Here is a 25567-nt window from a genome sequence, read left to right as displayed (position 1 = left end):
ATGATTACTATGTGGATTGTGAACGAGAAGGCAGCCAGCTGATTAAAATGACCCTGGAGAGAATGGTAAACATTTTCTCTATCATCTATCTCTCTATAATGGAAGATAATTTTATTGCCAAGAAATGAATTCCAGGAAGAGTTTGTTTAGACGAAGTGTAGTGATAGTCTGTTTTCAGATCTTTACAAATGAGGTTCAGGCTTTTTATAAAGAAATCTAGTATAGAACCTCAAACCAATGAGAATTAATATTTAGACTTTGTTTCTATAGCCAAAGTCAATTAGTACAAGAATGCACAGTGATTTGGTAAAATAGTGGGGTTTTGTAAAGTAGGCAAATTGAGTATGTCAGATAATATGATTATGTTAAATTTAACTGTTCTGCATTAACTATGAACAGATGCTGCCATTTCTATGATGATTGTCCAGTTCTGAAAAGCGACTGCTCTGTCATTACAAAGGTAGTATCCTGTTCTGTGGCTTTGTAGGTCAGGTTGGTCCTGAATTCAGAGATCCACTCACCTCTGCCTCCCAAGTGCTGGGATTAAAGGTGAGTACCAGCATGCCCAGCAACACTTGACGTTTCTAATCTAGAACCTTCACCACTGTCATCTCTTCAAGCCATCTTCTCTTTGGCCATTGTTTCCAGGCAATGGATCCTTAGTGGTTCTTGATTCATTATTGACTGATTTCTGTGAAAAGTTGAAAGGAATTTCTAGCTTATACCCCAGAGAGGTGAGACATAATATACGGAATACTCTGAATCATGGGGAGAGACTTCAGCAGATGGTGGCTGAATCTATGAGAAAAGAATATTGATAAGACAGTTAATCTTTCCTATCGTCCCCACCTGAGATAATGTTTGGTTTCAGCTATCCACTCTACAACAAAGATAACATTAATATTTACAAAGTGTTCTATGTGAATCTCCAACAGGCTCAAAAGCAAACCGGAGCCACAATTATATGAGATCAAATATTTATCAATTCTCCTAGTGCTTTGTTTTGTTAGAAGAAATTCATTACGGTCTTGATTAGTCCACACGTCTCACTGTAATTTTGTGATAATGTATCTCTGTTTCTTTTTCTTTTTTATCACAGTCCGATCAATATTGTAATCACTGGCGTCAGATATAAATCCTTAGGGATGGAACCATTACAAAATCTATGTGACTTTGTACTACAGCTATGCTTTCATTGTCTATGGTAGTTTGGATGAGAATGGCACACACAGGCTCATAGAGTTAAATACTTGGTCCCTGGTTAGTGGAGCTCTTTGGAAAGATTGGGAGATGTGGCCTTGTTGGAAGAAGTGAGTCACTGGGGATGGGCATTGAAGTTTCAAAAGCCCACACCATTCCCAGATAGTTTTCTCTCTTTCTCTTTCCGCCTTCTGTTTGTGGATTAGATGTACATCTCCAGTGACTCCTCTAGCTACATGCTTGCCTGCTGCCATTATCCTTGCCCCACTTTGTGTCACGATGGCCATGGACTGTAATGCTCCCAAATAAAACACTCTCTTTATAAGTTACCTAGGTTATGGTATTTTGTCATGACAGGAAAACAATAAGACATTGTCTTTGCCCACATTATCATTGGATTTATTACTGGATCAAATAGCTTCCATGTTTTCTTAAATGCTGTTTTTGGTAAAAGTTTCCTCATCCCTCCTGAAAATAGAATTTTGAATGACTTTCTGTAAATTTTATAGACTGTTCAAGACATTTCTGAATTCCTCTTTAGAGACTATCTTGATATTTATAATGTATATATACTTTAACTTTAGAAAAATCTCTTTTGCTGGTCATTGAATCCTAGATTTATGTTATTCCTTTCTATAATTAAAGATTTATTTCTGTTTATTCACTCACTGATTTATTCAATTGTTTTAATGTCAAAAAGCAAAAGAAATGATCTAGTTTAATGTCCCACTTTCTTAGGGCTTGCAATTGTCTTTCTTATTATGGCTTTTTCTTCCTTTGGAAGCTTTCTGGAATTTCTTTGAATTTTAAGTTTTTTAGCAATTTAAATATAATACACATTGACATTTACTTCACATATTTTTGTAGGGTCTGTATTGTTTTTTCAAAGATTTAAATGGTACAAAGGCATTTTGAACATATAAAATAGTAGAGTTTATTGCCAAACTGGTAATATATCTTACTTACATTACATACATACATATATGTATACACTATATATATATATATGTGCATTATGAGATAGTAAATACTTACAATATTTTTTTAACTAGGAAACAAGCCTAAGTTTACAATATTGCAACAGTGTCTGATTTCATGTTACCAACCAACCACTCACCCCAAAGATAGAAAATGGAAGTAATATATGCAATGGACTTTTGTAGGCCTTTATAAGCTGGCTATGTACTCATAGACTGTTGGATTGCATGAAAACCTGACCAATCTCTATGGTGGTTAAGTATTTTTTCAGTTATAGGAATTGAACAATGCATACTAAGTCTTCTAACCCTGAATTACATATTTAACCAAACTATTTGCTAATTTTAAAGAAAACCACTTTAATATAAAGTTTTTATATTTGAAGAAACATGTAATTTTTTTTTTCAAATTAACAGACACCTGTTAATAGCTCTGCTAAAGATTAAGGTGAAGGGACACAAAGTCTAGAATGCATGATCATTAAATTTAAGAATAAGTTGGTTGTATTATATGATGTGAAACTGGAATCAGACTATGTGAAACTGGAATCAGACTATATGGGTAGAGACTACCAGTTCTACATTTTACTAGCTAGCTGTGTTCTCTAGGTTAATATCTCTAGGAGACTCAGTTACAAAGTAAGTCTCTCCAACAGTAGCTTTTTATGGGCAATCACAGAGTGGATACCAGTATTACCGGATAAATGTTTGTAAGGCTTAGCACTTTCCCAGATTTCCAATATACCCTCAGGGAGAAACAGGAGGTTCTTCTTAATCTCTATCTATATTTCTAGAATGTTCTCCAGAGATGCCAATGAGAAACTCTTTGGTCAACAGCATGCATGTCAGTAGCAGATTTTGAACTGGGTCATTCCTTTATCCCTTTCAATATGGAACTGTTGGCTACTTCAATAAGTGAATAGACAAAGGAACTAATGAATAGTAGTTCATACCAGTAAGCTATACATGACTTTTTCTGCATGCTCAGACTCATCCTCTATCTTACTTTTACACAGCTGCTATATAACTATAACATAGTTTATTAAGATGGCCAGTTCCATAAAACTTATCTAAGACCGTGGATACAATAATTATGAACTGACTCACAGAGTGACTCATAGACTCTTGATTTTTTTTAATGAATGTAACCAGATTAATCTAGATTGAAATGTTTTCTATTAAATATAAATAATCTTCAGTGATAAACTGATTATCATTCACCTCAGACTATGAACAAAACTGTTTTCACACTGACACTGAATGTTACAGTTGCAGGCTGGTCTCATTTCCTGAAGTTCATGAAATATTTATAAAGTATTTGGGAGACCAACATAAAGTTTTCACTTTATGTCTTTTTATTCTTGGATTACAACTCACTTTAACACAGGTTAGGTCCCTTTGGATGTCCCACACTCATGCATTAAATGAATCTGCCTATTCTACTCAGTTCTGCCACGGTATAACTGCTCCATCTCTGAAGTCCTTTATACACACAATGTTTTATGATTCTCAGTTTCATTCAGAATTCACATTTAATTGTTCTCTTCCTTAAAATGTCTGCTACATATCTAGCCCCTAGGTTTGGCTTCATGTCATCTTGCCATTTCTCTTCAATTGATGGGTTATAATTGGCACTCTGTCACTATGGTGATTTATAGACATTTTCTTTCCAAGTGAATGCATAGATCCTGTAAGGAATATATTGTAGAAGGTTATATATTGTTGTGTATGTGACTGAGTATAGCAGAACTGCTTCGGGACTGTTCAGTGTTGCCTTGGTCAGGGTGGCTGGTATTGAATTGTTTGAAAAAAATCAATGAAATCTGTGTTATTGAAAAGAGAGCACTGCATTAGATTTACTGGTTCACAAAACTGCAAAGTAGGTCAGTGCCCAGCATCCCTGTAATTGCTGCTGGCTCAGTTGCAAACTCAGCGACAGTCCCTGAGGACCAGAAAGCCATCTATTGCATTGGGGTCAGAGAGGATGAGTCCCTGAGAGACGAGGCCAGCCCAGTCTAGCCCTCTAGGTCTAGACCAAATCCATCCTTATAGCCTTTATCCAGGGTTCTAGAGAACTTTCTCTGTCACAGCATATGGTTTGTTTTAGTTTTAGTATGTCAGCCGTGTTTCCTCTAATTATTTTTCCATTACTTTTTTGCCTTTTACAAAAAGATTTTACCCTGTCCTTCCCCTGAGATTGCTTGAGGACTTTGTGTTATTTCAATTTTAATATGATGTGTTTCAAAAAATGGGCAGAATTAAATGGTGGCAGAAATCACTCTTACTAATTAAGTAAGAGTGGGTCACGGTCTAATTTTCCTGTCCTTAGTAAAAATGAAGGTCTTTTTAATTATAAGATTTAAGTTAATGTGCTATGGTTTTAGTATATTAATAATGAGCATCACTATATCACATACTGGTCACTAGTGAGACCTTCGCAAATCTGAGGGAAGCCATTGCTTATGTCAAAAAGAAGCAGAATGGCATGTCACAGGTAGAACTGGCACAGGAATTGTTAAACTATCTGTTATATTGCATAACTCTGTGTTCCTTGGTAGAGAGATAAGTGTATATTTAACCAGAGCCAGACCGTGTTGGATTCTAGACTTCCCATTACACTCTTCCCTTTCATTGCCCCTCCTCTCAATAGCTTTCCTTCCTTTCTCTGTTCATTGCCAGTCTTTTATTTACCGGTTGGTCCATGAGCTTAACCCATGAGACCTCACTCAGAGATTTAAGTGGTAATGTTGCCAAGGCAACACTGGGATCTGTTGCTTTTTCTAAAAGATTAAACAGTCTTTCTGGGAGAACTTCACTCTCAGGGGCAAATACTGAGAAACCTGGCAGGGAGCAAGAACAAATGACTTGAATTGGAGCTTATAAGTGTTGTCGCATCACCATATTGCAAAGAAGCATGAATTGCAACACCGTGACAAATGGTCCTTGGTGCAGAGTATCCTTCTTATAGCATTAGATGTATTTCCTAGAAAATAAGGTGGGGAAAGACCAGAATTTGTCAGGAGGGATTGTGTGAGTTTTGCAAAGTGCTCTGATATACATTGCATTTTTAAAAGATTCTTGATGTATTTATGTGTCTGAAAAATGAGATGTAAATATACCCATTAAACCACAAACTAAATATGAAAGACCAGGGGTCTATCAGTCTAACATATGGTGAAGGAAACTTCATCATAAATCAAGTATCCTGATGCATTGCTATTCATAGTAGAGATTCCATTTTGGATCAAGTCTACTTAAAGCCATGAAACTTAACCTCACTTCCACACCCAGAAAAGAAACATCTATTTCTTTTTGGTTGCTTAATCTGTGTCCCCAGAAAGAAAACCAGAGGAAAATTCTTATCTGTTAATATATATATATATATATTGGCCACGAAATCTGAGAAAATTAAGGACAAAAGAAAGTAACAAAGCCAAAAAGGAAGGTATGTTTAGTGATGTGTCTTCCAGATCTCACTTCAGAAGTGATAAGGCCACTATTCTAGGTATAGGAACTGCCACCTGAAGGTAATCCTGAGGTGTGGGCACTTTTCAGGTATCTCCTCAGGTGAAGGCAGAGATGCTTTAGCTAGTAACACAGCCTCCCTGGAACCATCCACAAACTGGGACTCAACAGAAGAGCAGTACAATGGCTTGGACTCCTTGTTTTAGTCAAAGAAACTTCAAATGGTCATAGCAATTTGAGTTACCGTGGAGCCAGCTGAGGTCTCACCTGCTGTGCATCATAGTTTCCTTTCTTTACCTGACCCACTGTCCCCACAGCCATCCTTATTCAAGATCATGCCTAAATGTCCTTCATGTTGGTCACTGCCTCAATCTGCTCCCTCAGGATCTCAGTTCAGAGAACTATATATTACTTTCTGTACCATGGCTAAGTTATTTCTCTGACTTCTGTCATAAGTCAAAAGAGAAATAATAGGTCATTAGGTCATTTGAACCTCTCAACACAGTAGTTGAGTGGATTCTCCAGCAGAGTCTTCAACGGGCCTCAAGCATTTTGAGGCTAACACTTTCTGGATTATACTTGTCAATGGTCCTATACCATTTCCAGTACTTCTTCTTACATTAAAATACATCCCTTTGGCTTTATGCAATATTGTTTGTATCTCATGCTAGTGAATCAAACACTATTTCAGATGTGCATCTATCTTGTGAGCAGGAAAGTCAAACATATTACAACATATGCTTATTTCTATTTTGAGTATCTTAGACTTAGAAAATGAGACTTACAGGATGGATACAGACAATTGGACACCCAGTGGCTTTTTCAGGGAAGATGTTGTAATTACTTACAATTGGTCTGTATCTATGGAAACCTGGACAGTTAGCATCAATAATAAAGTGAGCAAGGAGTGGATGGTACTGAGTTCATGATTTTGAGCTCTGTCACTATGTTCACTCATCGTGTTCTCATTAAACTCAGCTATAGTTTTCTGCTCACATAATCCACAATTATACTTATCAATAGATTTTCTTTATTCAGAATCTGCTTCCCAAGGATCATAATCTATGTCCAGGAATATAATCTTAGGAAACTCAAACAAAGGTAACGTTCCACCCCACCCAGGTGATCACATTGATTAACAGGTATTCTTGCTTTGGTTATTCTAGGACATTTCTGAAGAGATATGAAGGAATTGCATCCGAGGAGAATCACCATCAGTAGGGAAGAGTTAGAAGAAAAGAGACAAACAAAAGGCCCCTCTGTTTTCCCATTGGTCAAAAATCTGCCCCACTGGACAATACTTTCATCCTTCTAAATTGGTAACTCAGCCAAGCCAGATGAGCACCAGAGAGATACATCATTTCTTGTCCAGTTAGGCCAGCACATCACTTATCAAGGCATTCTTGTCAGGTAACAGTTCACAAGGGGGCTCTTCAATGATGGTAGAAACAGTAGTTAGAATTTTGACTCCTTTTGGGGGGGACATGGTTTTGAAACAGGGTTTCCCTGTATAGCCCTATCCTAGAACTCTCTCTGTAGACCAGGCTGACCACAAACTCAGAAATCCATCTGCCTCTGCCTCCCAAGTGCTGAGATTAAAGGCGTGCACCACCACTGCCTGACTAGAATTTTGACTCCTCTCATGAGGTATTAATACTGCTATGCACATCATAAAAGACACCAAGTGGGTAAGTAGAGAGGACTGGTAGAAGTAAGATGGAGCATAATCTACGATTGATACAATAACTAGGAGTGTCTGTCTCTGTGTGTGTTTCTTTCTAGGATCAATCTATATGTTTATTATTGTAGAAATTACCTACTTTTGCTCTCCCATTGTGGAAGGGTAGACATAGAACAGTAAGAATGGTAATAATCATGATAGCAATAGTTATATAGTTGGCTCATGGGGAATTCCTGGATCCAGGAATCATTCCTGCAGGTACTAAAAATCAAGTCCTTATGAGAAAATGGTGTAGTATTTGTATATAATCAACCACATATTTTTGATACACTATAAATAATCAAAATGTCTTAATTCTGAAATATCGTAAAATGTGAAACTTTCTGAGAGTGGGCCTATGTCAAAAGGGGAACTTCTTATCACTGTGGTGTGATGGTTTGCAGTCAAATGCAGGTACATCAACATATTGTATAAAATTAACTTTGGGTTCTGTGTGCAAGGAAAGAAAACAGAATTTGGGGTTAGTTTGGGGCTCTTCTTTTTTTTAATAACACACACACACACACATATATGAAGATATCTAAATTTTTAAGATTCAAACCATTTCTGGTCCCCAGATTTTTGAAGAATGGCTACTGAAACTCTTGTTGATATACAAGAAATAAAAATAGATTTTATAATGTATTGCTCAGAGAATGACACACATACACATGTTTAATATAGTTGTAATTGTTTTTCTGAACATTTTTTATCCATGCTTGGCTGAATCTGTGGATATAGAGCTTATACCACAGAGGGCTAGCAGTGGTAATAATAATGAGGCACACGACAGCATCAGGCTTTGCAGCTGACAAAAACAGACAAATATGCTTTGTAGAGAAGGAAATGTGGAACAGTTTCCCCTCAGTCACTCCAAACATTTCAGCATGTTCTCTCTTTCACCAGAGGAGAGCATTTGATAGCTGGAATTAACTGCACTTATTTCCCTGTGCTGGCAAAAGGGTAGGAAGAAGCCAATGACATCTAGATTTTGAAGGACATCAGAAGTTAAACACAATCTACCAACCTTACTTGATAAATCTGGGAGTAGATCCAGAGGGGAAACCTGAGTTCTAATGTCAGTTTTTGCATTAAACGGAAATGATTAAGAAAGGGGTGATAGTATTAGTATTAAATTAAGTTGTGCATTAAAGCTTCATTTTTTACAAAAGAGATAGGCATGGCTGGAGGTTTAGCTTTTTCTGGGTAGCTATTACATTCTATACATCTCACATTCATTATTTTCTCTAATTAACCAATTAATCATCACAAAACGCTAGGAGGGCGATATAATTTCACCTATGAGTTGAGAAGTTTACAGTTTATACAAGTCTAGATTAATAATTAGTTGCTGCTGGAATCAAAATTTGACTTCAGACTCCAAATATCATGCTCAGAAACCAGTCTCACCCTCCAGATGAAAAACATTTAAGGAATATGGAAGCCAAAAAGAATGGAATCATGTCTTTATCTTAATATCCTATTTCCATTTCTTTTAAATGAATTTCAAACATCAAAGTTTGAAAACAGTGGCTTACTCCCAGTAAATAAAAGCCTAGAATATTTCTAATCTCCACAGTGGTACCTGCTTCTTCCTGTACCAGAATTGCTCTGAGTAAATTCCAGGGTTTTTAGGCTTTCTCCTCTCTCAAAATTTAAGCATTCAAGAGAAAAAAGGAAAATGGACTAAATATGTCATAGTTCTTCTTTTTTTTCTTTCCCTTCTCTGAAATCTTTAAAATGTCTGAGAACAGTAGCAGACACACAGGGCGTGGGGACAGAATCACTGAGTTACAGACACAATGCCAACCAACGCAAGCGCTGGAGTTGCTTCCATTAACTGCAGCAAGCCATGGCAAGCATCTGGAGGTGTCTGGGTTACTTGGTTTATATTGGCTTTTAGTGCACTGATCATATGGGGGATATATGTGATTGTCCTAGAAAAGTTATACTCAAGAGTAACCAGGATGGAGAGTGGGTTGATGCCATTAAATACAACTGTTTGATGTTTCATAGAGATATTGAAATTTTTTTTCTTAGCTAATTTATTGGGTTCTCTCTCTTCCTCCCTTTTTGTCTTTTCTCTTTTTTCTTCTGCCATGCTAAATATATATCAGACAGAGCTCTATGTATGCCACGAATAGTAACTTTTGGGTTCTCATAATAACTACAAGAGGGACATACTATTATTTTTACTTTATAGATCAGTAGAGAGCACAGAAATCATTAAATACTTATCCTTGGTCAAAGCAAATAGCATTTGAGCCAGAATAGGAACCATTGTAGCCTACTCTAGAGTGTATTCCTATAATTTACAATGTTATTTTGTCATGTAAAATTATAAATTGTATATGCTTTTTGTAGACTAGTTTGGTTAACCAACATTTTGTTCGTCCATTCTTTCGTTTGTTTGTTTGTTTCTAAAGGTCACTAAAAATACTTAGCCTAACCCAAAGCTCCTCATTGAGCTCTTAGCATACTTACATGCAAGAAGGAGAGGTGCAATGAAATGCCACATCCTTAACATCACTACCAGACTCTGGGTTGGGGAGGTCTTCTGGGTGACACTGTGTACCTGTTTTATTGGTCTGTCACTTCTTCCTCTCTGCTCGTTGGATCACCTGCTGCCTCCCAGTACTGCATGCTCCAGCCACACTCTAGCATTTCCTACCTTTTAGTCTGAGCCTGGACAGTGCACTGCCTGGGCATTCTTCCTTTTTAGACTTTGGAAACACGTTCTCATCGTTCTGGCCCTTACAGCCTTGTGTTTAGGAATAACACAACTTACTTATGAATCCTTTGTCCCCTCCAGACTGAACTTCCCTTGAGGAGTGTTTATTCTTTTAGTGTTATTTCCTGTAGAATGTATACATTAAAGACAAAAAATTAAACATATGAATCTTTTCCCAAGGAAAACTGCAATGTGAGGAAAGCCCTTTTTAATGTATATGATATTAAAGTCTGCTGGTAACTCCTCTTAGGAGAGAACTTTCTTTCACAGAGCTCATAATCCTTTTACTTTTAGTTAAGATGTTCAGCAATAAAGGCATGAAAGCATAAAGACAAAAGCATAAAGACTAGACAGTGAAAGACATACATACTAAAATAAACACATCATCTACAGTTAGTATGAATTGCCGCAAATTGTCAAGAACCTGTAGGCCATTACTTCCTATTACCATGATCCCTAGCATAAGATCTTTACTGGAAGAGACATGTTTTCGTAGAGTTTTTAGAACTTATGAAACCTCACAGGACAGTGATCTAAGTTTAAGTTTAACCAGGATTCCAAAGGTTGTCATAAAGAAATAACCCAGTGTCCAAGGTCATTGTCCTATCACAGAACTGTACCATCTCCTGTTTGACACCTTCTGCTTAATTAATCTCAGGATGAATGTTTCCCCCAGAGAGAAGACAAGCCCATTAAGCAGGAGAAATGAGCTTTGTAACCAAGAAATCTACTCTCAGAAAAGTAGACTATGTCTTCTCCAGCTTCTAGGAAATCAGCGCAGGGTCTGGCACACCCACTGGAAACCAGATCACAGGTTGGTACTTTCTATACCCAAGCCCTTGTACCCTTTTTGGATTAAACAAGACTAAAGACCAACTCTTTCTTGGAGGAATGGCTTTCTTCTTCCCTGTGCTGGTCAGGCAGTTTAAAGAAGGATATAATTTTCAGAAGCATTGTTTTCTTCCTGAGAGGGGGTGAAGGCAATCACCATCCTAGGACTTCTAAGAGAATTATAGAACCTAGGTTGACATTGAAATTCACTTGATGAGACTCATCTACTAGGCTTTGTGTTCTTTTGTGGAAGAAAATGCTTAGGACCCAGTGAGGTCCTTTCACCATAGATAGGATTGTTGCCAATTCCTTGGCTTAGGTACTTATGTACTTATAAACTTTATAGACCAGAAATATAAACCTGAGAACATATATGTAACAGTGATGCTTATCTGACACTTTGTCATGCTCAGAGATACTTTGAAAATTCAAGCAAAATAAGATAAAATGGGAAAAGGCCTCCTGTAGACTCTTTTATGTTTTTTCTACTATGTACTTTCTATTAATGGGATGGCCCAGATAAGTTCACACTAAAAAATAATATATAATATTGACACTGAAACTTAGTTACATTAATATTTCATTAAATATTGTGTTTATTTATTTAGTACATAAATCTATATTGGTTTGTACAATTTATTTAATTTTGTTTTATTTATTTTATTAAATCAGTATGACTATAACTAATGTGATTCATGGACAGATGATAAAACTATAGAAAGAAGAGCAGAATCATTAAATTGTTTTTTTTTTTTAAAACATCCACTAAAGGTGGTTTTGACTACACTGGGGGTCTATTTTATGAGAGAAGTCAAGTAATGTTCTGTGGTAGGAGATTCAGTAAGTAGTACTTTTTCTAAAACCAGACAAAATGTGGACTATAGTCAACCCCTCTTCCATGATCATAACACAGACCACAAACTTTTGCACACAATTTTGAAAACTAGAATTTTTCAAAACTCAACTGGTACCACTACCTGATCTAGCTTTTTTGGAAGCGAAATCAGGTCTGGATGAATACAAAGTTATTTATAGTATTTATTTATCCCACTCAGAGTGAATTATTTATACATTTCCTAGCAGAAATAGCAATATGATGAATGTGTTTAATTTGGGGATTCTGTCCTAGATCTGGAAGAAAGTGTCTGCTATGTCTTTGTTTTCCTTCTCTTATACTTACATACTCAGCATCTTCTATCACTTGGCTACAAGAGCTTTAGGGATTACAGAGAGGGTTGCAAACAGCTAACAACCCATCCCTGAGTGCCATCCAATCTTCTTGCCATCCAAAAAAATTGACAATGATTATCAGTTCAGTGTTTCATTCCTTATTTTCTGAAGCTAAGTTATTTTTATGGCTGTTTAGTAAATTCTCATGATCTGTTGCGGCCCGCCCGCGGTCCACAACACGAACGGTTCACTGAGAAAGGCAGTTCAGGCTGAAAGAGAGGTAACTAGACAGGGCGGAAGAAAAGAATGAAGCCAGGACAACGAGTTCTGATCGAGGCTCAATTTAATATTTCCAGACACTCAGTTTATAAAGGAAGGGGGAGGGAACCCAATTTCCCGCCAAGTAACTCAGGGTCCAGTAGCAGGACGAACACATGTGTGGTGTGACTCCAGGCAGCAAGGGCAGGTTCCAGCAGTGGGCGTGGCAGGACGAATGAGCCGGTAGCTCCACCCTTGAGCAGGCAGGTTCCAGGCTGGGGGGAAGGGAGGCCACAATGATCTACTAAAATACTGTCTTCGTCTATCCTTGATATGCCTATTCTATGTAAAGACTATTGAAGGGGAGCGATGATAAGTTTGTATTTTCTATTCTAACCCAACAATTTATAGATAAGGCATACATGTGACAGGAGTTTTGAGTGATGAAAAGTTCTAAACTCTGGTCAAGGATAGAAAATAATTTCTCTTTGATAGAAAACACTTTGGAGACAATGGCATATAGATTTTCCCTTGTAGAAAGTAGTGATGCTAAAGGCACAGTGAAGAGACTCATAGTTGTAGGTTTTTCCTAAACCCTTCCTCTTTTCTTCTCCATACTTTATTGTTTAGCAGCATATAATTCTACATGGAAGGTATACTGTTGAATGCCTTCTGTAATCAGAACTCGGATAAGGTGTCATAGAAGGAGCTAGATATGATTTGGAAGAATAGGAATCTACTTAACTAAATTTAATACAAAAATAATATATGTGGTCAAAAGTACATGAGTGAAAATATCCTAATGGATGGAGAGATGGCTCAGGGATTGTGAGCATGTACTGCTCTTGAAAAGGACCAAAAGTTAGTTCTTGGTGAACCCACAACTGCTTACAACTTCAACCTCAGGGCATCTGATACTTTCTTCCTGACTACATGGCAACTGCACTCATGTATCTATACCTACACACAGGTACACATATAGACATTATGAAATAAAACCACAAAAATATCTTCATGAAATCTACTACTTCATAAATAATAAATATATACTAATAATTTTTAAAAATTATTTTGAAATAGGTTTAGAAACAATAAATCTTTATTTACTGTTGACTCACATCCTCTTTCTGAATTCATTTATTTTAATGCTTATTACTAATTTTTTTAGTGAGAGTTCTTTGTCTTTGTATTAGTTTATAAGGGTTGAGAGCTAAATGAGGAGGAACAAGAGAGAAAGAAAGAGGGGTAGAGATTATCTCAAGTACTTGAGAACTTACTATATATGACAGATTGTCCTCATCTCAGCCCCTTGACTGCTGACTTGAGGTGCTCATTTTCATATACCTATAAATTTGTTCATTTGATCCTCTTTCTGGAATTAAAGTTGTTATCGTTTATCAATTGGAATATATCACTCCATTAATGTTTGGCATTTCTTTGTTGGTATTACGAAATGTATGTTATTCCAGTGTCTCGTTTTTCTCTAATGTATTCTAGGTTACACTGTTTCTTTGTTTCTAATAATTTTCATTTTTCTGCACAACTAGTTTATTATTTTACTTATTAATTTTACATAGCCTTACTTGTTAAATATGGGTTTAAGACTGGGATTCTACCTACTCTGATCTTTCTTTGAAATTTAAATGAATTTATTTCAGACATAGATTGCTATCTTGTTTACACTTTACCATTTGTGAATTTTCTCAAAGTATGGCCTTTCAATGTTTTCACATGACATTGATTTCCTTGTATACTTCCTAATGATCAATGCCAATTTCTCTTTCATGGGAAGTTATTTATTTATTTATTTCTGCATTTAAGCATATTCCATGGCATCATGGTTGCTTCTGTCAGCCTTTTGTTCTATTTCGCCCTACTTGCCTATTGGCTACTGTAGATACTTAAGTGGATATTAGATGACTTTCCTTCAAATAGTGATCCTTCTCTCTCTTTTCCATCAAGATATTCACACACACACACACACATGCACACACACACTCCATTTTATTTATAGTTTTAGGAAGTCTAAGAAACTCTCATGTAAATCACTCATGCTGACTCTGAACAGACTGCCTGATTTTATTAAAGGACTTCATAGGGGAAATTATTTGCATAATGAGATTCAACGCATATGCTAATATATGCCCATTTATAACTAGGTAGTACTTCTCAGTGAGAACATAGACCCTTAGGTATTTAAGAATGTGTTAAAGAACTCTGGGTAAGGAGTCTGTAGTTTGTCCTATATAGGTAGAAAATGTCTAGATGCTTAAGCAATCACAATGTCTACTCACAATTATCCTGAAGAATTTCTGCTTGAGTCCCAGATAAGTGACACACCTTAACTTTAGCCATCTTTAAGCATGTAATGGTGGCCCACTGAAGCTTTAACTGGGATTTACCAGTGAAAAATGATATTCACCATCTCTATATGTACTGGTTTGCATTCTGTAAAATTGAAAAACTTTAAACATTTTATGTTTTTAAAAATAATTTTAATTGGGATAGAATTACATCAGTTTCCCCTCTTTCTCTCTCCACTCCCTCCCAACTACCTTTCCTTAAATTCCTCTCATGCCACCCTATTTGTATACTTGATAGTCTCCTATCTTTAATTGATAGTTTCTTATCGTTACTTATACTTATTAGATATATGTATGTGCATACTCACATGGGCAAGCACATGCACACACACATAAATACAACTTTCTGTGAGCTTCTTTTATTTTTTCTGTGTATATGGCTTCAAGGTTAACTACTCTGCATCTATGCAACTTTATAAAATATTTGTGCTCATTACAAAAAGAGTTGAGTTTGTTATTCATATTTTTATTATTACAATTTTAGCAGTCCTAGATGATTGATGCTAGTCCATTGAACTAAGTGCTTCAAAAATTGTCTTCAACTATGCATTATCTTTCTATTCACTGATAACATCAAATTATAAAAATGTAAATTTTAAGTGAGCCTACCTTATCAACTTTCAAAATTGTATTTATTATGACTTCAATGTTGTATCTAAGAAACATGAGATACTGTGCTTCTAATAAAAAAAAGTACAAAAATATTTTCACTTCCTTTTATTGGTATCTGTGGTAAGGTTCAATATGAACTCTTATATTCTAGAGGCAGACCCAAACTAGTACTGTATTATATAATATTTTCATTCAGTACTTCATTTGTTTAATATTCAACCTAATTATATATGGGATAATTGGCTACTTTTCAATTAAGTGAAGGAAATGAATGGCCGTGCATGGAGCATTGCTCAGTGCAGACCAGTGTGTAAATCATTCATACAGACTCTCCACAGACTGCCGGATTCCTAACAGTTGTGCTGGGAAAGTTCTTATTTGCATAGTGACATTGAACCCATCTATCATCAAATGTCTCTTTGTAATTGAGTAGTACACATCTGTGTGGTCTAAATAAATCAGTGCGGAAGCAAATAGAAAATTGAAAATATGCTAGCATCTTATAAAAGCATCTTTTAAAGATATGTTTATTAAAACACCCAATTATCCTTCATATAACAATGGAAAGTTATGGAAAAAGTGTTTTCTAATATCACTTTAGGTTTTAGTATACATTTGCTTTCAAGATTCCAGTACTGAATAAGGCACCAGTTCACTCACAGTTTTAAAGAGAAAATAGAGAATCTGTTTCTCTGTGACCTAGAAAGACAAAGCTGCTTCTGTAAGATTATTTTTGGAGGAGACAGGAAAGATATTAATGAAAACAAAGTACTTCATAGTGTAGCAGTCAAATATGGAATATATATTCAATTTGAAAAGTGTAGGTTACTTCAATGTCAATTTATCTGTTGTATAAAAACTCTAGAAATCATGAGTGGGTGGAAGAAGAAAAAAACCCTAAATTTTCATCTATTTTTGGAAAGTCCTTGCCAACAATTTAAAGCATTGTTAGAAAATAGTTCAAATCAACATTTCCCTTAAGATGTGAATTATGTTTGAATGTGAGCTCCTTACACTACTGAAAACATTGCACTGTAAAACAACCCCCCAAGGTACCTGTTCCTTGGGAGAAAGGAGGCTTTGAAATCAGTAGGAAAAGCAAGGGACAAGCTGGGGTTTTGGCAACTATTTAGTCCCCTAACATGAGCTTTCCCCTTTCAGGCCAAGAATTCCCAAATTGTCAATAAAATATGCACAGAAAATGAACAACATGTTGAAATCTGTACCTTGTGGAGCCATGGAAGACACTGAGGCTCTTCATTCTGTTCCATATTAATCACACAAATAAGTCGAGGCACCTGTGCAAACAACACGTAGAGGTCATCAGAGAAGCTTGAGAACCAGCAAGAAACGTAGGATTTCTTTCAAAGGACTGGAGTTAGATTTGGATTTAATCAAATCTCTAGGAGTAAAGTGGGTTATCAGTGGAGCATCTGGCCTGCATGGAGGTTTTACAGTCATTATGAAGAGAGGGAGCAAGCAGGGACCCTGGTGAGATGCTTCAGCACACACACACAAAGCAGTGTAGCCAAAAATGGTGACCTGAGTTTGAGTCCTCGAAGCACAGGGTGGAAGGAGATGATTGACTCTTGCAAATTATTCTCTTACCTCTACAGCCCTGCCATGGCAGGCATGAAACCTCCCTCTCTCAGGTGAATGTTTAAAAGGGGATAGATCTGTATCCAACCAACATAATACAGGACCTCAAAATACAACAAGCCAGGAAGAGCAGGCTGTATAACGGTGTCTTGCTTTTCCTGAGGTGTCTGTTGGAAGTTGAATGTAGAAGAATTTAATATGCAAACCATATTTATGTTCTAAATGTGTTCTGATTTGAGAAACAGGTCCTAGCAGTAGGGGTTCATGTGGAAGACTGCAAGAGTTATGAGGGAAGTCAGCTGTAAAGGGAGGGAGAAAACCAGATGCTGCCTGCTAAGAGAAGTAGGGAGATCACAGGCAGCACAATTATGAAAAATAAAAATCACAGACATCCTGTTAACGTTTTATGGAAAACTCCAATATCTATGGCCATCCAGATGGCTTAGTGGTTAAGAGAGATTGTCTGGGTTTGGTTCCTAGCACTTACATACATGGTGGATTAAAACTACCTTTAAGCCCTGTGGTACCTTTAAGAACCATGGGATCTTGAGCATGTACATGGTGGACATGCAAGTTGTGCAGAGACATGCATTCAGGCTAAACACTAATACACACGCACACACACACACACACACACAATTTAGAAAAGAAAAAGAAAAGAACTCCAATGTTGTACATTGCTGTTTTTTTTTTTCTTCTAATTCTGATGAGGCATAGACGACAGACTCAGGTGATTTCATGTGAAATCTTAGTTGTTTAAATAAAGGCTAGAGTCTGTGATTGGGCAATAGAAGGGAAAGGTGAGGCTGGAAGAGGGACAGATGGAAAAGAAGAGAAAGACGAGGTTGAGGACAGAGGGAGAAGAAGATGGAGGAAGAAGAAGTGGAAGCAAGATGGAAGAGAAGCACGTGGATTGGAGAAACCGCAGGTAGCAAGGGATTTCATAGTTGGGGAACAGAGTAAAGTAGTGGTATATCTGCCCAATCCAGGTATGCCATTTATAAATATTATAGTTGAATTGTGTGTTCTTTGCACGGGCTTATTGGGGTTGGAGATTTACCACAACCCTCCAAGACAGCAGCTGCAGAGCATTATATATTGTCCCCATGAAGACTGGGTGGATCCCTTGTGAATGTGCTACCTGTCAGGAAGACATGGTCTATTATAAGATTCTTTTTTTTTTCCATTTGCCTTACTGTAACTCCCCTGCTGCTTTCCATTTCAGTGCTGGCTTTTGCAGAAAAAAGTATAATATGTCCCTTTCTGCAAAGGTGACCCCTGACAAAAGAGTAAAGATTTACCTGCCCCAGCTTTCCTTGCTTACCAGTCAGCATCTGCAAATTTTCTTCCTGGCATCATCAAGACCCAGCCTAAAATCCCTCACCCAAGGAGCTCAAATCCTATTAGCATATTCATTTCATTTCTTTTAAAATAAATGCAGTTCTACCTGATGATTAATAGAGACAGAGTAGTGAAAGAGCGAGCACTCTCTGCATGTACCAGGTTCTCAATACTTCCTCATATACCTATGAACTAATGGAAACTTGGTTCTAATGCCTGTATTAAAATGTTCCTAGGGGAAGACGTTTCATACTGGAAGACTCCAATTTTAGTTCTGAAAAATAACGAACAAAGGAATTTTCAGTATAAAAATGGCCGTGGTTTAATGTGCAAGAAGGATTTAAAGAGAGGAGGCCAGAGGAGCATGAGCGGCTACTTCTAGCAGGTTTTCCTGATTTAGGAAAGCAATGACTAAACCTGAGTGATCGCACACACAGGATTTCTAAGTTTATAGTACCTGTTCAGTTCTTTAATTTTCAGGAGCATCTACATTTTACACATTCAGAGTCCCCCTTTCTCTTTCTTTCTCCCTCTTTCTTGCCTCTATTACTGTGAAATTTCTTTTTGGATGATATGGTTAAGAAGTTGAGACATGACCTTTTCTGGTATAATGCTCAGACTGTTAATTGCATAATCATGGAGGCAAAGAAAGAAAGAGAGAAAAAAGAAGGAAGGAGACAAAACCCACTCAATTCCTTAATTTTATGTCAAAATTCCATATTTAGCAGTCATATTAGTTAGTTTTAAAATTATAGCCTCATTTTAAATCTATTGAATAAGTAACTGTTGGAGATAATTGATAAAAACCAACATAAAATTCTTCCTAATTGTTTTATAATTACAAAAATGTCTCTAATAGTTTTTAAAATGAACAAGACATATCTATTTTATGGAAACACGGAGAGAAGTTTACAGTATAACATATCAAATGATACAGCTGGAGGACATCTCAAGACGATTTATGGTCTGTTTTAAGATTTTGACACTGGAATTATGAAAGCTTAACTGGCCTCTGTGAAGCCACACATGTGCCTTGGAGAAGACAGGACCTGAGGCTGAAGGGTCACCAAACACTCAGGACAGGATCACAGACAGATGAAACAGCCTGCTTATGAGTCCTAGCACTGCCAGGCCCCTGGGAAACTTCACACACATCCAGACTCTTAAGTGCTCCTGGAAGGGTTCCAGAATAAATATAGACGCCTACAGAAAAGTTCAGTAGAATGTGAACACATTGCTTAGCATTTTGACACAGGGATACTGCATAAACGGCTTCATGACATCATCATATTGAATGCTAACAAGCCACCCCCAACCCCAGCCTTATGCCTGCATTTGGTAGGGTGAATAGGCTTCTTTGATTATATTCCTGCAGAATTGTGTCTCACTCTCATCACCAAACTTAATAAGAGATGATATTCTACTTTTCATTCTTGGCAAGGCATTATTCCGGAATGGCTATTATCCTGAATAGTGGCATGGTTGCTTTTGGGAATGTGTTTGGGTTTTGAGTGAAATAGGGTTTGGGTGTGAGTGCCTCAACATGAAGATACCCTTCTCTGAGCCTCTATTTCTTCTGTGAAGTAAAAATGGTACTGCCCAGTAGATATATGGATTAAAGGATATGTGTGAGGTCTCAGGCAGAGAAGGCGCTCAAGTAATCTCTTATCGCTAGGGCAGAGATAGCCCCTCATTTTTCTCGGAGAAAGTCACCAACCTTATACAAAGGGGAAAGGAACAAAACTCTAGGAAAGGTATTCTGCCTGAATAGTATCATGGCTGCTGTTGTCTTTTAACTTTCTGTCTCTGTGGCGTTTTCTGAAACATGGTTCATGTCATAGTGCATGTTATTCCGAGGCAGAAGCGCCCTCTAAGTTTACAGCCATAAGCATGGCGTGAGGCTTTGAAGTATAGGTTATCACTCTGAGCAGATCAGTGTACTGAGCCCTTTCCCCTGTTGCTGTCCATTTTTCTCCCTCCTGTTACATAAAGAGTTTTTTTTTTTTTAAGAAGAAAAAAAAATCACTTAGATACTTGATATGCAATGTGAGTCACCATCCTTCACTGTAGTGTAGGATTCTCTTTATCAGATCCTATTCCCATCAAGATGCTTATTGGCTAAGTACTTAGCTTTATCCTTTATACCATCAAAGGCAGATTTAATATTGTCATTCCAACACAATCCCAGATAATGATAAATACAGATAACAAGTATCATTAACCTTATAGGTTAGCTCACTGACAAGATCCAAGAGGGAAGAAGACATTAAAATGTCCAGGTCTAAGAAGATAATGACCTAACTCTGGGTGCCAGAAGAAATGCTTGCTTTCTGGGACATTTCAAGGGGGAGAGATTGCCTGACTTACAGAAACAGAGATTGGCTAGGAGAACAGAATGTTTTTACTTCTTGGAAGATAGTCTAAAACTTGGTGGTGGTGTGCTGGTTTATCTTAATCTTAGTGCTACTCAATTTATCTGCAGCCAATGTGATGAACTGCTCAGCAGTGATGGGAAATGGCCCGAATAAGATCAGGTGGATGTAAGCCTCTCCAAAGAGCTTCCCAGCGCACACTAGCTGAAGATGAGTATGTCACCTTCCCCTGCTCTTCTATCCTAATCTTCATCATGATTGCTTAGAAAGAAATGCCTTGTATGTATTCCTCTACCTAATCTATATTCCTGAAGTACAGTTAAAGTCCCTGTGTTAAAGTGTTGATTACCAATCTGTGTAATATTATTGAAAAATGGTGAGACATGGGTCAGAAGAAGGTAGATCACCAGGAACGTTTCCTTAAAGAAGATATTGAGGCTCCACCCATTAGCTGTATCTCATTCACATTCTGGTGTCTGTGGAATTAATAGCCCTGTTCACCTGATGGTTCTGCCTTGATGTACCATCTCATCACAGGCTCAAAGTGACGGATTGAAGTTCCCAACACTGTGAGACCAAATAAACTTTCCCTCTTGTAAGTTGATTTATCTTAACTATTATGTTACAGTAATAGAAAACTAACACAACTATTGGGTACTTTTCTATGTTTCTGAAATGCCTATTATGCTTTTAAAAATAATAGTAAGAATGTATAAAAAGCATATGTGACAGTATTGGTTTGACCGTTCAGAGAGAACAAACATATTATGAAGGAAACCAAAAGAAAATTAGTCAAGAGGTTGTTAAGTTTGGTTGAAAGTATGTATGGGATTATTTCAAGCCTATAAGCCCCTTCTGTCACAAATTAGTCTCTCTCTCTCTCTCTCTTTCATTTTATGGTATATGTTTATGTGTGACCTATTAAACATGTTTTATTTCTTTAAATTTTCCTCATACATATATTTTTAAAATAATTTTTATTTTACTTCTTTATAATTTTTGTTATATAATTAAGCTTGCCAAAATTTCAGGGAAATTAAGCAGTTCCAGCCTGGCTAATCAAGAGACCTAGGATAGAAAAAAAATCAATAAAATAATTTTAATCATATTCTTATATACTCATAGATCAGTGCCTTGCCCAATCAGCAGAGGGGCTTCTGCTGGCAGCTGATGTGAGCAGATATGGAGAGACACAGGTAAGCATTAGGCAGAGAGAAGAACCAGATTGGAGCTCTTCATTGGATCCCTCCCCTTGAACCTTGAGGAACCCCAAAGAAGAAGGTGAGGAGGTACTGTGCGAGTTAGGGAAGCTGAAAACACCTTGAGAGCACGACTTGAGGAATCAACTAAGCAGGGTTCATAGGGGCTCAAAGAGACTGAAATGGCAGTCACAGAGCTTGAGTGGATCACTGCGAGGTACTCTGAATATATGTTACTGTTGTTGGCTTGATGTTTTGGGGGGATTCCTGACAGTGTTACTGGGTATGTCTCTGACTCTTTTGCCTATTCTTGGGACCCTTTTCCTTCTTCTTGGTTGCCTCACCCAATCTTGATGAATGGGTTTTTATTTAGCCTTGTTGTACCTTGTGCTGTGTTCAGTTGAGGCTCCTTGGAGGCTTGCACCTCTGTGGGAGAAATGGCGGGGTTGGGGGGGGGGAGGAGGGGAGGGAGGGGAAGCTATAGCCTAGATGTATTATATGAGAAAAGAATAAATATTTTTTTTAAAAAAAGTGTGTGCTGTGCCTTCTTTTCTATTCTTAGCATAGAGATCTGAAATCTGCCATGGGTAAATTACAAGCATGCTGAGTCATAGACCAACATCGGACTTTCAGTAATAGGTTGTTACTTCTCATAAATATCCCAGAAGCATCCAAATGGCATCATGGTATCAAAGAAGTGAAATGTGCCTTTATGGTTTTCATGTAGCTGCTAAGAGATTGAACATTACTCTACTCTCTTTTAAAGTCAAAATATGTATTAACAGAAATGGAAACTCAAAGCTATTTCCAGTAAAGGAAGGTGTCCACCACTTGATTCCTTTCATACATGTACAGTCACAATGGTTGATTTTGCAAACTGTGATCTAGTAAGTCTGGTTTTTCCAGGAAACAGTTTACAGTTTGGCCATGTTTAACCAGCCTCTCTCAGGACAGGCACACATCATTAACCTTCTCACTCTTTGTAAGCCACGTGGGGATCATGGCAGAAAACTGTTGGCACCCTAAAGCCGCCATTTCTAGATGAAAGGGTTGTCATTCATTTTGGAAGATAAGCACAGCGTGTTATCTATTGATTTCTCATGTCATATGCAGGCTTCAACATTACATCAATTTTCCTTAGTCAATAAATGAAAATAAATTAACCCTCAACCAATGTCACATTCTTGTAATAACAGCATTCCTGGGTCTGTCGCTGGCATCACATAGGCAACTCCTCCATGTTCTGCTGTCAGAATAGGAGGTTATACAAGCACATAAACAAAGCTGATCTGTCAGCCAAAATAACAGTTAAGATGTGTTTCCATGGCATAAATAAATATTCCTCTTGGTTCCAGTCAGTGAAAGAAAAACAAGGAAATTACTAAGTATAGTTTTAATGTTCAGAAGATAAGAGATTAGGCTATATGAAGAAAATTTTGTTGTATAAATTCTTCCAGTTAAGACACTGCAAACAGCTGGCCCTATATAATCACCACTAGGACATTTTCAGAAGAAGACTGGGACAAAGAGGCAGGCTGCCTAAACTTCTGAGAATGTATTTAGAAAAATTTGAAGAATAATGCAGACTTTGCCAGAGCTAACTATGTTTCTTTGTTTATTCCAATAGGTGAAAGTGAAACAAGATCATATTGTGAAAATTAGTCTTTACTCAAAATGACATAGTTGGGGAGTTAGATGCCTATTAGGCATCTAAGTATTTTTAAAATTGTTTAGAACTTCATGCATATATACAATTGTGTTTTTGGTCAAATCCATTCCCTAGTCCTTTGGCTCTAATTCATTCTCTATCTTCTACTACTACAACCTTCAACTTTCAAAAATAAAATCATGTTTTAATTTTAATTATGGGTATGTGTGGGTATGTGGGTATGTGGGTATGAGTATATGGATATGAACACAGGTACCTGTGGAGGCCAGAGATGCTGAACTCCCCTGGAGCTAGAATTAGAAATAGTAGTGAACTACCCAATAGACTACAACACAGGTTGTAGGACTTGATTTTGGGTCCTCCTTAAGAGCAGTGTATACTTATGGTGGTTTGAATTAGAGTGAGCCTGATAGCCTCATATGTTTGAATATTTAATTCTCGGTTAGTGGGACTATTTAATAAGGATTTGAAGGTACGACCTTGTTACAGGAGATGTGTCTCGGGGTTGGGGGGGAGCAGGCTTTGAGATTTTGAAAGCCCATGCTATTTCCAGTTATCTATCTCTTTCTGCCTTGGGCTCATGGATCAAGATATAAAGCCCTCAGCTATTGTTGCTGCCTTTGTTCCGCCATTGTGGACTCTACCCCTCTAAAACTATAAGCCCAATTAAATAATTTCTTCTCTATGTTGCTTTGGTCATGGTATTTTATCACAGTAATAGAAAATTATCTGAGACAGAAGTTGGTGCCAAGCTATTGCTGAAAAAACAAAACCAAAAACCTTACCAGGGTTTTTGTATTTGTTTGTTTGTGCTTTGGTGCTATTGTTTCTTATTGTTATTTTGAGGGAAGTTGTTTCTTTTTGTTTTTTGAGGAATGTTGACAACTTTGGGACTTTAAATTAGAAAAGTGGTTGACTGCTGTAAGCAGAGATTAATGGGCTGTCCTAGTAGAAGCTTAGATGATATAGCACTTCCTAGAGCAATGTGGACTGTGGAGGCCTACCTCAGCTGGTTTCAGAAGGAAACAGCATTAGCAACTAGGCAAAATCCATTCTTGTGATATTTGGGCAAAGAATGTGGCTGCTTTCCGCCTTTGTCCTGAGAATTTTCCTTTTTTTTTTTTCAATAGAAGTTAAAATTACTGTTTGTATCTCATTGGTTGTTACCAGTATGTTTATATTATTTTCTTCATCTTGATTTAACATTTACATGCCATAATCATCTAGAAATTCATCCATTTCTTTTAGATTTTTCCAAGAATATTTTTGGGTATAAATTTTTGATTTATGTCCTGATTCTTGAAATTTCCTCAGTATATGTTATAATGTTTCCCCTTTCATCTCTAATTTTGTTAATTCGATTTCTTAATTTCTTTTGATTAATTTTGCTATAGGTTGGTCAATATCATTTATCTTTTCAAGAATTCACTGTATTTTGTTTATTTCTATTTCATTAATTTCAGCTTCAATTTTCAATCTCTTCCTGTATATTTTGGAAGAGTATTGTTTGTTTTTTTAAGGCCTTTGAGAATATCATTAATTTATTAATATTTACCTTTCTCTTTATGTTATGTAAACCTCTAGTACCATGAACATTCCTTAGAACTGTCTTCGTTTTGTCCCATAGTCCTTAGCATACTTTATTTTCATTTTGTTCAATTCTAAAAGTTTTCAAATATCATTCTTGGTTCAATTATCATTCTACATTATATTTACTAGTCTCCATGAGTTTCTACATGTTTTTTAGTTTCTATTGCTGTTGCTATCCAGATTTATTCTATTGTGGCCAGATAGAATATAAAAATATTATTTCAATTTTCATGTATATATTAAGACTTTTTGTGTTCTTATTAGCTTGTGTTTGATTAGGCTTATATGTGGCTGGTTTTGGAGAAAGTTTGATGGGATCCTGAGAAGACTTTATGTTCTTTAATGTTTAAGTGGAACATTCTATATATATTTGTTAGGTACACTTAAATTTATAATGTCATTTGGCCCCAAATTTCCTGTTTAGTTTTTGTCCAGATAATCTGACTATTTGAGATTGTGGTATTGAACTC

At 36.8% G+C, this 25567-nt stretch overlaps 1 long non-coding RNA gene across 1 annotated transcript; it reads left to right on the top strand.

The window, feature by feature from the left end:
- The first annotated feature begins 10724 nt into the window (after window positions 1-10724).
- On the top strand, window positions 10725-21963 carry LOC115031295 (uncharacterized). The gene is made up of 3 exons (XR_003836893.1): window positions 10725-10907; window positions 20750-20853; window positions 21765-21963. It is a non-coding gene; the product is annotated as an uncharacterized LOC115031295 (long non-coding RNA).
- Window positions 21964-25567: the final 3604 nt, after the last annotated feature.

The sequence above is a fragment of the Mus caroli genome, unplaced genomic scaffold (assembly GCF_978045245.1).
Source record: "Mus caroli unplaced genomic scaffold, Mus_caroli_1 scaffold_7, whole genome shotgun sequence".
NCBI classification, from domain to species: domain Eukaryota; kingdom Metazoa; phylum Chordata; class Mammalia; order Rodentia; family Muridae; genus Mus; species Mus caroli.
The sequence above is the reverse complement of the archived record's forward strand: the minus strand, read 5'-3'. Positions and strand labels throughout refer to the sequence as shown.